The sequence below is a fragment of the Malania oleifera genome, chromosome 4 (assembly GCF_029873635.1).
Source record: "Malania oleifera isolate guangnan ecotype guangnan chromosome 4, ASM2987363v1, whole genome shotgun sequence".
NCBI classification, from domain to species: domain Eukaryota; kingdom Viridiplantae; phylum Streptophyta; class Magnoliopsida; order Santalales; family Ximeniaceae; genus Malania; species Malania oleifera.
In genome coordinates, this window is record NC_080420.1 from 60,744,638 (window position 1) to 60,760,493 (window position 15,856).

The window sequence follows — 15,856 nt, forward strand, 5'->3', positions numbered from 1 at the left end:
GACAGTTTCTCTACTGCTCCTCAGCACTATGATTTTTCCATAGTGTCCTTTCCTTGTATATGCCCACCATTAAGTATATGAGCCACATATCACAACAATCTCCACCTTGGTGAGTATACACCCCTTAGAAGAAACCCGAAAATATAGTCCACCACTCCACCTTGACCTTGGAATGTTAGGTTGGGACCATGTCCCTTCTAGCACTTGGAGACATGAAGCAAGTTCAAGCAATGCTTAAAATTTTTAGTGGTAGCCAACCGTGTCAAGATATCCATTGCATTCTTAGATGTGTGAACTTTCTTAAGTACAAGTTCACTTGAAGAAATCATTTCTCGGATCCTGTGGAACCTTCAATATGTTTGGTTCTAGCATGATACACTTGATTCTTCACCAAATAGATGTCACTCTAACTATCATAATGCAGCACAACTCCACCATTTCGTATACCCAACTCCTTGACTAAACTAGTAAGCCATAACGCTTCCTTTGATGCTTCGGTGACTACCATATATTTAGACTTAGCTGTAGACAATGCCAAGGATTGTACCATGGACCTACAACAAATAGGTCTTCCCACAAGGGTGAATACATAACCCGTTGTAGACCTTCTGTCATCCATATCCCCTGTATAATCATCATCAACAAATCACACAATTGATGGACTATCTTGTTGCTGGCCAAACATGATAGCACATTTAGAAGAACCCCATAAGTATCTGGAAATTCGTTTGACGACTTCCTAATATTGTCTACCTGGATTAGAGAGAAACTTAATCACCACACTTACTGCATGTGCCAAGTCTAGTATTGTATACATCATGACATATATTAAACTTCCCACAACACTAGGATAGGGGACCTTTGACATGTCCCAAATTTCATCATCCGTCCTTGGGCATTCAACCATAGAAAATTTAAAGTGATTCACTAGAGGTGTACGTACCGATTTAGCATCAGCCATCTTGAACCTTTCCAACAACTTCTCCACATAATTGCCCTGAGATAACCACAACCCCCCCACAGTTTTGTCCTAACGAATCTTCATCCCAAGTATCTTCATGGTTGCACCAAGATCCTTTATGTAAAACTCTTTATGCAACAGAATATTCAATTGATTAACCTCAGTTATGTCCTTCGCAGCTATTTGCAAGTCATCAACATACAATAATAAAAAAATGAGAGAACCATCATCAAGCTTCTTCATGTACATGCAACAATCATACTCACATTCCCTGTAGCTTATCTGGATCATATAGGAATCAAATTGTTTGTACCATTGCCTCGGAGATTGTTTTATCCCATAAAGAGAATTTTTCATTTTGCAAACTAACTGCTCTTGCCTGAGTTGACTGAATCGCTCTGGCTATACCATATAGATATTCTCCCCCAAGTTATGAAGAAATGATATCTTCATGTCCATTTGTTCCAAATGTAGATCACGGGGAGCCACTAATCCCAACATTAGCTTGATAGAAGTGTGTTAGACAACTAGTGGAAATATTTCATCACAATCTACTCCCTTTTTATGTGAGTACTCCTTTACCACTAACAGGGCCTTGAATTTCTTTCATTCCTTTTTTGAAATTGCTTCCTTCTTCTTATACACCCATTTGCAGCTTATTGCCCTCTTCCCCTCTAGAAGTTCCACCAAATCGCAAGTTTGATTCTTATGCAATGACTTTATTTCCTCAATCATAGCATTCATTTGTCTACTTTTCCCCTAGCTATGCACTGCCTCTTGAAAAGTAATTGGATCTTTGCAATTTGCAATGAAAGCATAAGGTACTAGATCATCAAATCCATATTTGGGCGGGGGTCAGATAGTGCTTCTAGATTTTCGTATGGGAACATTGTCAACTTACTGGTTTCTCGTGCTATAACTCCCTACAACCGGGGGACCAAGATCATAGCCCTGAGTTTCTAACTCCACATGCACAACATGTTCATCTCTGCTCCAGTTTTTTGGCCCTTGTTTCTCTTCATCATCTTCTTGAGTATGCTTCACCATAGCTTTCTTATTAAAAAACTTTGACTTTATAAGTCATATCACATTTTGATTATGAAAAATCCAAGGTATCTCACTTGTGCATCTAGTGCTTGAACAAATATCTCTTTTAGATGGCACGAAAATTTGAGGTACTATCAATGTAATGAGGAGCCCAAAGACTATGTCACCAAGGTTATGGCATGGCAACATGAAGAGAAAAGGATGAATATATTTTATTTGTATTGTAATTGTATTTAATTTTTGGGGTATGTAATAATGCATTCATGCATGATAGGAATGACGGCTCAACAAAGACCTTAGACTGACCTAAGTCCCTTAATCTAAAAAAGCCATACAAACAGGGATACATCTTTTTAAGGTCAAAATTAGGGCATACCTCGGTCGACCGATTATAGCATATTATAAACACCTCAGTCGACCGACCCTTTCATAGTTGGGCTATTTACAAAGCCTCGGCCGACCGACCAAAAATGAACACATCTTCCTCGGTCGACTGACCATTAAAGTTTGCTTTTTTGGCATACTTAACCGATCAACCAAAATGACTTAAAGATAGCCTCGGTTGACCAAACCTCCATAAGTTAGGATTTTCCTTTTTGCACAGCCGACCAACCCTGTGCTTAGCCGACCGAGCCTCAATTATATTTTGAAAATCATAGAGGGCTTAGCCGACCAACATTATGCTCACCCAACCTTTTGGAATTGGTGTATTCTTAAGAGGGGGGTGAATTGGGTATTTAAAAAATTTATGTGTAGGACAAATTTGAATCCACAAACACTAATATGCAACCTAAGGTCTGCCTATGAAAATTCTAGTAACGCAACAAAATATAACTGAGTAGATAAATAAAACAGATGCAACAGGCTCAGTATTTCCCAATCATTCACAATATTTACAACATGTGCACATTCATAAGAAATTTAAATCTAAGCATACATGTGCAGGAATTTAAGTGTGGAAAATTAAAGTGCAGGGAAATAGAGAATGACACACGATATAATATTGGGGTTCAGTCAACACTACCTATGTCCCCACCTTGAGTCTGCAATCCAAGGATTCCACTAATTGCTCACTTAATGAGTGGAGCGTCACTAAATACAATTACCCTCTCCTTACTAGGTAAGGGAATACCCCAGGTCAGATTCACAGGGCTAACCCCAACCTTTACACCCACACCTTAGAAAGGTATACCTAGTTTTCTTAACTAGATCTAAACCATCCGGTGCTTTCTTAACCAGGTCTAAGCAGTCCGCTGCATGTTACAGGCCAGTGCAATCCTCCTCCGACGATCAAACATCAGGAATACAATAGATATAAATTTTTTGTATAAATAAATTTGCTTCTTACACTAAGCAGATGATGTACATAGTTAAAGCTCTATACATACACTTTAATATGATATGAGTTATGCTTAGTAGAGTAAGGATGCTTGTCAAAATAATATTTGCACAAATAAAATATTTATGAGTATATAAAAATATGTTCTCCAACAAAGATTTTTGCAAATAAAAATATTTGAAGAATCTGGAAATTAAGCTCAAGAATATTTGTGCAATGAATAATTTCACCCAAGAATATTTATCAAAATAAGTAACCAAGAGAAACCAAAGCTATACTCTCAAAAATAATTTTCAAAAATAAATAATAAGTGAGAGTATGTGCATGTTAATATAGAAATAAATGCCCAAAATAAATATACTCTCTTGTTAATATAGAAATAAATGCCCAAAATAAATACACTCTCTTCCAAAATGATTTTGAAATAAATGAATGGAAAGAGAGCAAGAGAGTTTTGTTTAAAAAATTTTGCCCCAAAGAAGATATTTTTGCAATAAAAATGATTTAAGGGAACTTTGATTAACAAATGATTAGAGACAAAATTATAACTAATCAAAGCATCTAATCTGGTGTAATGAAGGGGTATATATAGAGTAGGGTAAAAATATGACCATTAGGGACACGCTAGTCTTTTCTAAAATTAATTAATTAAAATTTTAAACTGGTTTAGCACTTAAAAAATGGCCTAACTCGAGAGGTTTTGTTGATCGAGGACAAGGGCCGATCGGCCGAACCAAGGTGATTTCCGAGCCTTTGTAGGTTCGGTTGACCGAGGCTTAGGACGGTATATCGAGTGAACAAGTTCGGTCACCCGAGGCTTATTTGAACTATATGGTCGGTTTGTTGGGGACATTAGAAAAAGCCATGTTCATAGTTCAGTCGGCTGTGGAAGTTTAGTTCAAAACGTGGTCAATCGACCAATCCTTAGTCAAACTTTTGACTTTCAGCCAACAGTGTGTTTAGTCAACGGAGTTGATTAATCAAGGGTCGGTCGACTGAGGCTCTTAATTAAGCCAAAATATCCAATATCCCCTAAGGTCTGTCTATAACCTTTGATTCCCTATGGTCAGTCTATGGTCGATCTGCACATTAAGTCATATCTTGGAGTATGTATCCATTATTACATACCAAAATATAAAAACTAAAATGCATATACAAATCAAATCAAATATCTTCTTTTCCTTTGTTTTTCAAGTCTTCATGGAACATGCTAGGATGATGTGAGCTTTAAGCGCTTCATCACTTCCATGTTTCCTTAATCTTATGTGTGATCTGAAATATGTACTTGTTCATGCACTTAAAAAACACACATAAGATACGAATGCTTTGTTAGCATAAAAATAAGGATCAGACTCGAAAAATCAACAATCTTCCCCTTTTTGCCGATGACAAACACACCAGAGCAAAATAGGGTTAAGCCTAAAAAGGCTCCCCCTAAGAATATGCATAATTTAAATATAGACAGTATAGCACAAGCATATCAATACGAAAGACATTACAAATAATCATGCATTTTGTTTTTGCATTAAAGCTTATTTTAGCTCAGATATCTACCCCTATATTTGTTCCTAAAAAAATTTATCATTTTGCTCTCAAAAGTCTCTCCCCCTTTTGGCATTAGCAAAAAAGGGTTAAGATAAGTAGAAAAGTTAAGTCTTTAAAAAATTTCTTAGTTTAAAAGAGAAACTCCCCCTTTTTGAAAACTCTCCTCTTACTTAATGTAATATTTTGGGCATATCATTTTTGTAACTCTTTGAAAGATATAGCAATTAAGCACATTCAAATATTATAACTGGTCATTTAAGATTTAAAAAAAAACATGATAAACAAGGTCAGACCAGAGACATCCTTAAACCATTTCATTTTAAACATTGCATAAGACCAACAAAAGATTTGAATTTACAAATATGCAACATATGAAAAATAGATTTGAGCAAAAAAACGGTCTAATTAGTTCACATGCATTTCATGTAAGATCAATGAACAAGTTATGCAACATCCTTTAAAAATTTTAAACAATATAATTTCATGACATAAAATTTCAAACAGTCATGAAAACATTCAAGCACATAAGCAAGAGATGAAGTATATTCTATATAAGTTCAATTCTTGTTTTTTAAAAATGTATATATAATATAAATAGAGAAATATATATCTCCTTTATGATTTTCAATAAATGCTAGGGGCTATGCTTGCTGAAAAAGAAAATTTAATTGAAGGATCAAGCAAGCAATATTTTTCTAGTTAAGCATTTAAGCATAGAGTATTTCAATGAATACCTAGAAAAACTAACCATATAGATCCTAAAAATATTATATCAATTTAACTATAAGATCATATGGCAAAACCTAAGACACCTATGGCTAAGCAACATGACTTAATTTTTGATTTTCAATAAAATTATCGTACTTTAAAGTACATAAGCCATAGAAAATTTTAAATCATATCTAAGCCAAAACTGTTGGTGAGCAAAGTAAGATAGAAAATCATTTTCACGTGCTCCCCCGATCAATTTGAATACGTGCTTAGATGCTTTTGGCTACTTATACTAAAATTAATTATGAGAAAATTCATTTAGAAGTATAAGAAAAAAATTTTCATTTTTGATATATTAAACTGGATATAAGTTAAACGATTTGTGTTTCACCAGTAAAACTATTCCTAGAACACTCATGCACCAAAAGTCTAACATTTAAGTCATGTGCAATGTTCCTATGCCCCAAGAAAAATCCATATCATTTATCAATTCAATAGGCATAGGATATGAAGTTCAAGGTGTCTAGAGAAACTTCATACTCAAAAAATAGAAATGATAATAACGAGAGTCCATGGATAGGAAGTTTTAATCTATTTCTTAATAATGGGGCTTAAACTCCCCTGTATATTTGTGTACACACATACTCAAATTTTAGATAATTCAGCATGCAGTAAATATTAATCATTCAACACACAACATGACATATTGGACTTTAAGTTAAAATGAGATAGCTGGTCAAGGCTATACTTAATGGTTATGCAATAGGGGTTCAGTTTATGGATAACACAACTCAAAATACCTAATGAGTGCGTACAAAATGATAACTCCCCTTAGGTCATGCAATTTTCCCTAGTCAATAGACCATCATCAAAATATGAGATGTTTAATTAAAAGGATGATGCTTTACCATTTGGGTCCTGAGTAAGTTGGACCAAATGGTGACCATGAACGAGATCTTCCTAGGGAAACAAAATGTGTACATGTTTTAGTTTATATAACATTTTGGGTTTCACATGTACTAACCTATTCAATTATTTGGCATCCTAGGAAAGGGATATAAGTTGCTTATACTAATTAAGAATTTATTCTACTAAGCATACCAGATAGTATAAGAATTCCATTTTGACACAACTACACTAGTTATCTATTAAGGCATTTTATCATTTGACTAGTGTAGTATTCCTTCTATCTTCTTGTGCATACGTTTTCAACTAAGGGTGAAATTTAATATTCGTTTATGATTCACTCATCCTTTCAAAAACATTTTAGCATGCATTAAATTATTATCTTATTACATGGTTTCATTTTTGGAAAAAGTTCTACCGAAATTTTGGCATAATGTCGTCTGTAAATTGGACGTTTTTTTTTTTTTTTTTTTTTCATTTTACCATGTACCTAAAACCTGATAGATTCACGCAATCAATTTGTAATTCATATCAAGAATGCGAAAACCTATATCCACTACTAGCATGCAATTCATATCACTGCATCCATCATGCAGGTGACATTCAATACTGACATGCAATTCAGTAAAGAGTCAATATTGACTATCCAATAAATATGTTCATTTTATAAACAAGGGATAGTGACATTTAGCTCAAAGTAGTTCACATCAAAGATATAATCCATCAAGTGAGATTAAGCATTTACATAAAGGATGGATTATAGGCATTTAGAGCAATGATTATAATTAACTATCCATAAAAAAAATTTAAAACAATTAGAAATTTATGGATAGTACACTATAGTGTTGTTTTTATGTAGGCATATAAGCAAAATAAAAATTATGAGAGCATTTAAATCAAAGAGTCATGAAAATTACATGCTCCCCTTGAGTTGTGCACTCTACTTACACCTTTTTATTTTATAAAATCTTCAATCTCTTAGCCAAGTGCTCTAAGATTTTCATTGATTTTAAGCTTGGCTTTTTGTGCTGAGTTTAGGAAAGTATGATATACAGTATAAATTTAATTTCCTATAACTCAATTCAGTGTGACGGACACAAATATGCTATATTTAAAGGTATTCATATATAAGCATATATATATATATATATATATATATATATATATATATATATATATAGCATTGTTTCACAAATTAAAATCCATTGTCCATTTAAAGGGGATTTATTTAAGCAAGCTATAACCAATATATATTAACCAATCATGATGATATATGTATATTACGCAAATAAATTTGATATAATCATTAAAAGTTTCATATTGGCTTATCTTCTTTAATGCCTTTAGTATAACAACAGTGTATACTTTGATTTTCGATTTAAACATAGAACACAATCTAAGCACTTAAACATCAATATCCCATATATAATATATTCAAATAAAAATCTTATGAGTATTAACAAAATTTTCTTCCTAAGTGCACCTCATAAGATGGTATGCAATCACAAATAAATTTACATGATTCAAATAAAATTTTACACAATATAAGCATCATGAATCATGGTATGAAATATATAATAAAGTTGAAGGAGGATAGACATATACCTTTCCCTTTTACTTCTTCTTAAACGTTTAAGCTCAGGGTGGCGTACTTCTCTCTCTCGGATTTTTCAAAATTCTTATTGATCCCAAAGTTCCTTATGACTACTATAAAACATAAGCTTTGCAAGAATATTAGTAGTCAAGGAACAATACAATATGCATGACACTCAATTGATATGCATTAAGTTCAAGTCATGCACTTTCAAATCATTTTCAATGGGATATGAAATACTTTGCCAAAACCTTTTCCAAAACCTCCAATCAATTGATTTTACAAAAGCATTCTCAAAACTTCAAATGGTAAAATCTATATAATAAAAGCAGGGGAGGATTTGCAAAGGGTTTATCCTCAAAATAGGGATACACCGAAGATGAACCATTGCAGTCTTTAAGCAAATGTGGTTAATCTTATTGCAAGCGGGCTCTGATACCAATTGTTGGAATTGGTGTATTATTAGGAGGGGGGGGGGGGGATAAATTGGGTATTTAAAAAATTTATGCCTATGTCAAATTTGAATCCACAAACAGTAATACGCAACTTAGGGTCTGTCTATGCAAATTCCAGTAACCTAATAAAATATAACTAAGAAGATAAATAAAACAAATACAACAAGCTTAATATTTTCCAATCATTCATAATATTTACAGCATATGCACATTCATAAGAAATTTAAATCTAAGCATGCATGCCTAGGAATTTAAATGCGAAAAATTAAAGTGCAAGGAAATAGAGAACGACACATGATATGATATCAGGGTTCAGCCAACATTGCCTACGTCCCCGCCTTGAGCCAGCAACCCAAAGATTCCACTAATTGCTCACTTAGCGGGTGGAGCGTCACCAAATACAATCACCCTCTCCTTATAGGGCAAGGGAATACCCTAGGTAAGATTCACAGGGCTGACCCCAACCTTTACACCCACACCTTAGAAAGGTGTACCTGGTTTTTTTTAACCAAGTCTAAACCATCCAGTGCTTTCCTAATCGGGTCTAAGCAATCCAGTGCACGTCACAGGCTAGTGCAATCCTCCTCCGACGATCACAAGTTAGGAATACAACAAATATAAATTTTGTGTACAAATAAATTTGCTTCTTATACTAAGCAGATGATGTACACAATTAAAGATCTATACATACACTCTAATATGATATGAGTTATGCTCAGTAGAGTAAGGGTGCTTATCAAAATAATATTTGTGCAAATAAAATATTTATGAGTATATAAAAATATGTTCTCCAACAAAGTTTTTTGCAAATAAAAATATTTGAAGAATCTGGAAATTAAGCTCAAGAATATTTGTGTAATGAATAATTTCACCCAAGAATATTTATCAAAAGAAGTAACCCGGAGAAACCAAAGCTATACTCTCAAAAATGATGTTCAAAAATAAATAATAAGTGAGTATACGCATGTGAATACAGAAATAAATGCCTAAAATAAATATACTCTCTTCCAAAATGAGTTTGAAATAAATGAATGGAAAGAGAGCTGGATAGTTTAGTTTAAAATTTTTTTTCCCCAAAGAAAATATTTTGCAAAAAAAAAAGGTTTGGGGGAACTTTAATTAACAAAGGATTAAAGAGAAAATTATAACTAATCAAAGTTGCTAATCTGGTGTAATGAAAGGGTATATATAGAGTTGGGCAAAAATAAGACTGTTAGGGACATGCTGGTCTTTTTAAAAATTGCTTAATTAAATTTTTAAACCGATTTAGCACTTAAAAAATAGTCTGACCTGATAGGTTTGCTTGATCGAGGACAAGGGCTGGTCGGTTGAGCTAGGGCGATTTTCAAAACTTTGTAGGTTCAATTGATCGGGGCTTAGGACGGTATGTCGAGTGAACAAGTTCGGTCGCCTGAGGCTTATTTGAACTATGTGATCGGTTTGTCGAGGACAGTAGAAAAAGCCATGTTCATAGTTAGGTCGGCTGTGGAAGTTTAGTTCAAAACGTGGTCGCTCGACCAAGCCTTAGTCAAACTTTTGACTATTGACCAACAATGTGTTTGGTCGACTGAGCTGATTAATAATGTAAAAGGTCAATCGACCGAGGCTCTTAATTAAGCAAATTATCCAACGTCCCCTAAGGTCTATCTATGACCTTTGATTTCCTGTGGTCAGTCTATGGTCGATCAGAGCATTAAGTCATATCATGCATGATGTATGCATTATTACAAACCAAAATATAAAAACTAAAATGCATATACAAATTAAATCAAATATTTTCTTTTCCTTTGCTCTTCAAGTCTTCATGGAACATGCCAGGATGATGTGAGCTTTAAGCGCTTCATCGCTTCCATGTTTCCTTGATCATATGTGTGATCTGAAATATGTACATGTTTATGCACTTAAAAAACACACATAAAATATGAGTGCTTTGTCATCAACAAAATAGGGATCAGACTCAAAAAGTCAACACAATTGACCTTCTTGGGTTGGCATTGATTTTTGCATGGCCAGCCGACCAACACTTATGTCAGTTGACCGACCCTTTTGGGTTGACAAAATTTTTAAGCGCTAAACACATTTATTTTTTGCAATTGAATATTTCCAAAATACCCACTGTGTCCCTAACGGTTATAATTTTTGGGAATCTATATATACTCCATTCCAAAGTTGGATTAGAACCTTGATTAAAATAAAAATTCTCTAAAATTTTTATTGTGCTATAGCTTCCATACTCCCATATTTACAAGCTTATTTTTGATTCTCTTTCTTACATATTTTTTATTACATATTTATTTGAAAAAGAGTATTGTGTTCTTCTCATCTTCATTTGCAAAGTTATTGCAACTTGAGGTTTGATTGAGTACTTAATCTTGTGGGCATTCTTATATTTATCTTTAAAGTAAATACTCTCTATCTCATTCTTGCATTGTTGAATATTGATTTTTAGAGAGTAACCTTGAGTTCTTCCCATTATATTTTTTTCATAAATATTTATTGGGAAAAACTCTCCATTTTATTGTGAATCTTTGCATCCTTATTGCAAGATTGAAAGGCTTGCATTGTGCTTTTGATAAATACGTTTTTGCAAGCTTAATCCCTAATATGTCCTTTGCTTCATATTTTAAAAGCATCCTTTGAGATATTAGCTCAAGCTTTTTAAATATCTTTTGATAATACATTTAAAGAATATTTTATCTTGATTCAAAGATCTTACCCTTACAAATTTATATATACACATATTTTTGAGAGTTGACATACAATTTACAAAATCTCTATTGAGCTTAATATCCCATCATTTGTGAGTGTATTTGTGCTTATTGTTGTACATCATTTGTTTATTGTAGAAACATTCTCTTTGTACGCAAATTTTTATTATTGTTGTATTCCCGGTGTGTGGTCGGAAGGGGATTGCACTAACCTGTAACGTGCACCGATTGGTGCAGACTCGGTTAGGAGAACTAGGAGCACCGTCCCATAAGTAGTAGTTGTTGGTTTAGATCATCCAAGTAATTGAGTCGGGGTTTTCCTTGCCCCATAAGGAGAGGTTGTAACTATCGTTGCTTCACCCATAAAGTGAGCATTTAGTGAATCCTCTTGCTGGTGAGCTTGAAGCGAGGACATAGGCACTATTGGCTGAACCTCGATAACATTTCCTATGTCACTCTATCCCTACACTTTTCACTTTACAGTATCTGCTTGCTTATCTTCCTGTTGATATTATTGCTTGTGAACTTGAATATTGAATTGGGTTTGATTGGGAATTAGTGGAACTATTATAATTATGCAAATCATTCACCTATCCATATATCTGCTGAATTCACTTTTGTATAGACAGACCCTAGGTTGTGATATTCTGTTGCTGGTTTAATTGACCTAGAAACTTTTAAATATCCAATTTACCCCCCTCTTGGAATTATATCAAAAATTATATTTGGTGTTAGAGTCGCGTTGCATAGACTTAAACGTTTTTGTAAAAAGATCGCAATGGTTTATACTGGTGTAACCCCTTTTGGAGAGGGACAGTCATCCACATGTCCGCCAATCTTCGTTGGTGCTAACTATACCTTTTGGAAACAAAGGATGTGTATTTTTCTTCAAAATATTGACTGGAAGGTGTGGAGGGTTGTCTCGAAAGGTGATTTTGTCCCTATGAAAACTGTAGATGGTAAAAGTGTACCTAAGACAGAAGAATCACTGATGATGATATAAAGGGAGTGAATGTAAATGCCACTGCAATGAATGCACTATACTGTGCTCTAGATGTTAACGAGTTTAATAGGGTTATGACATGTACCTCAGCAAAATAAATATGGGATAAATTAGAGGTTACGCATGAAGACACTATAGATATAAAGGATAGTCCTATTGACATGTTAACTAGTGAATATGAAGCATTTCCGATGTCATCTAGTGAGTCTATACAAAGAATGTACACTCCATTTACTCATATTACTAACTCATTGCATGCTCTTGGTAAGACCTATCCTACGTATGAAATGATCAGAAAAAATTTGAGGGGCCTACCATTTGTGTGGGAAGCCAAGATTACTGCTATAGCATAAGGAAGGAATTTAAAGATGATGACACTAGATGAGCTTATTGGATCTATAATCACTTACAAGATGGCTATTAATGAAAGAATGGGTGAGTAGTATAAAGAAAAGAAAACCACTGCTCTAAAAGCATCTACTAGCAGCTCTTGCGATGATAGTGATGAGAAACTGAACGAAGACATGGCACTGTTGACCAAGAAATTCAGAAGTTTTTTTTAAGAAGAATGGAAGATCATCTAGAAAGTTTCGAAGCTCAAAAACTAAAAAGGGAGAGTTGAGCAAAGAAAGGAAAAAAATTAGATCCTCTCACCTTTTATAACTACAATGAAACGGGTTATATTAGACTAGATCGTCTGCTACTGAAAAAGGACTCGAAAAAGAATAAAAGGGCAATGAAAGCTAGCACATCTTGGGATAGACATTGTACTAGCATATTAGACACTAAGACTAGTGACATTGAAGTCGCTAATCTGTGCTTGATAGCACACAGTGACCATGAGGTATATTCATTTTGTTCTTTATCGTCTTATTATTCTAGTGCTAATTTTGATGATGATAGCATGCCTACATATAAATAATTACAACTTGAATATATTTGTGTTCATAAATTGCTTGCTAAAATGTATAAAAAAAATATTAAGTTGAAAAATAAATGTGACAATCTATCAAAACTTCTTGAAATGAGAAAAACATTTCATTCTACTTTACAAGAAGAAAATGATTTTAAAAATGCTACTTTTGAAAGAAAATTGGAGGATAACTTTAAAGTCATTTACAAATTCACGGAGGGCAAGAACAACTTTGAAAAACTCCTCGGGGCCCGAAGAAGTTCTTTTGATAAATAAGGTCTCAGTTTTATTGAAATAGAAAACAAAAGATGGAAAAATATTTATCTGGGTTATTATTTTTGTGAATCAAAATTACATATTCCATCTAAAGACTCCTATAGGCATACAATGTGTTTTAAATGTAAGAAGAAAGGACATATTCAATTTGACTATCCATTTAAAAATAGATATGAAAATTAAGGAAGTTTGGAGAGTCAAAGATGTTGGCCTAACAACACTTAGAATCTTATTTTGATGATAACAAATCAAGGATTCTTAACATATTTGGTTAAGTGAAAGTTTCAGGGCTCAAATTTTTCGATAAACGATCAAGATCTCAAGTTCTTAAACAAGTTCATTAAAAGCTTGGACTTAATGCCAGAAGATTTGATGAAGCTAAAACTCAAAGAAGATAATGAAGATAGAAAGTTTCAATATGGACATTGAGGGCAAAAGCAAGCAAATGCATGAAGACTTAAAGCGCTTAGAATGTTATAGTATATAAGAAGTCTCATGTAAGTACTTCATGATTTCAATATAAAATTTTGAAACTCTTAGGATCTATTATTGACTTAGAGAACCGTCTTTGAAAACTATGGAAAATACATCTAAAAGTTTCATTTCAATACTCCAAGTTTAAAAGTTAAAGAGTTTTGGAAACAAAGTTTTTGAAAGCATAAAAATTGTAAGCTCAGGCGATTGACATTGTTTAATTAGGCAACTGATCTTATGTTGGTAAAATTAAGAAAAAAGAATTGAGATAGGCAAATTATGAAACATCATTAGGTGACTGCAATTTTTATGCTGTTAAAAGTTAAATAGACAAAAATGAGTCAGGCAACTGACCACTCAGGTTCAGGCAATTGATCCCATTATGTGTTTCAAAATATGCTGATCTGTAGAGGCACAGGTGGCTAACCCTCAAGTCACAGTCGACTGGCCTTCATGTATTTAAATTTTAAACAGCGAGGGAAAGTTTTCAAAGTAGATTGCTTAGCCCCCAAACTTTGAGAAAACTTGGGAAATATTGTAAGTAACTTGGGCAACATGAAAGTATACTCTTTATCTCTATAAATACAAGTTGATTTCAAGAATTAAAGACAACAACAATCAACACTTAAGCATATTCTCACCCGTTCAAAGCTCTATTGCTAAAATACTTTTGCTAAAGTTCCTACTATGTTCTTCCTGATTCAACTCACAGTTCCTGATCAATTTCTACTGAGATTTTCAAATTAAATCAGAATCTTAGTGATATTCTATTGAGCTTCATTCTTTACATTGATTAATTGCTAAAGTATATTGTGATTTTACTTGTACAAATCTGCTCTAACTGAGAGTGTTCTTATACAAACCAAAGTTGTTCTTGTAATTTTTTTTTTTTGTTTTGTTTTGTTTTTTTTTTGTTGTATTGAAGATTTAGGTTGTTGGATCGTTGCTTAGCAAGAAGGGGTATTCTTGTTAGAGAGGGGAGTCCACCTGATAAGGAGAGTGGTTGTAACTTAGCCTAAAAAAAGTTGGAAAGGAGAATCCTCACAGCAGTTGCTTGGGGCAAGGACGTAGACTGCTAGTTGAACCTTGTAAAAAATCCGGTCTTCAGCTCTTCTCCCTATTCTCTTTAAATATACTGCAAGCATATAACCTACATGTATGATCATTAAATGCTTTCTGAATTTGAGAGTTGAAATTACTAATTTGGTTTTATATTGAAAATCAAAGAACATATTGGTAATCATTGATTGGGTTAACAACTTCAAAGTCATTGTTCTAATTTTTACTTTACTGCTGAAGTTAATCTTGCTCCGCAAATTAAAGGAAAGTTTTTGACTTTATTTGATCAAATATCTAAAATTATATTTCAAGGAATAAAATCTGATTTTGAATATAAAAGGTTTTGAGATTTTTAATTGGTATTTAGAATTCATCAGCTAAACTTGAACATCATAAAAGAATTAAACTTGGATTGATATTGTCTATATTTGATTGATAATATTTTATTCAAGTGATTTTTGAATGTTGATTCATTGCTGAAACTAAATTTGTTGGTGTTAATACCTAACAAAAGGAACTTGTAAAAGAAATTTTAAAATCCAACACCCCCCGCTTAGGAGTATACCTAGATTCTCAATTGGTATGAGAGCGCCAAGTTGTAGTAAATCTTAAACTAGAAGTTACATAAAGATCCCTATGGCAAACCTAGGTGTATCTCCTGTTACCAAAGGACAATCCTCTTCTAGACCACCTATAATCTATGGTGTTAACTGGAAACAACGAATGAGAATATACTTGCAAACTATGGATTGGAAAGCTTGGAAAGTAGTCACACATGGTGACCTCATCCCCACTTAAACTGTGGATAATAAAGAAATACCTAAGGAAGAAAAAGAGATGATTGACAATAATCTAAAGATGCTGT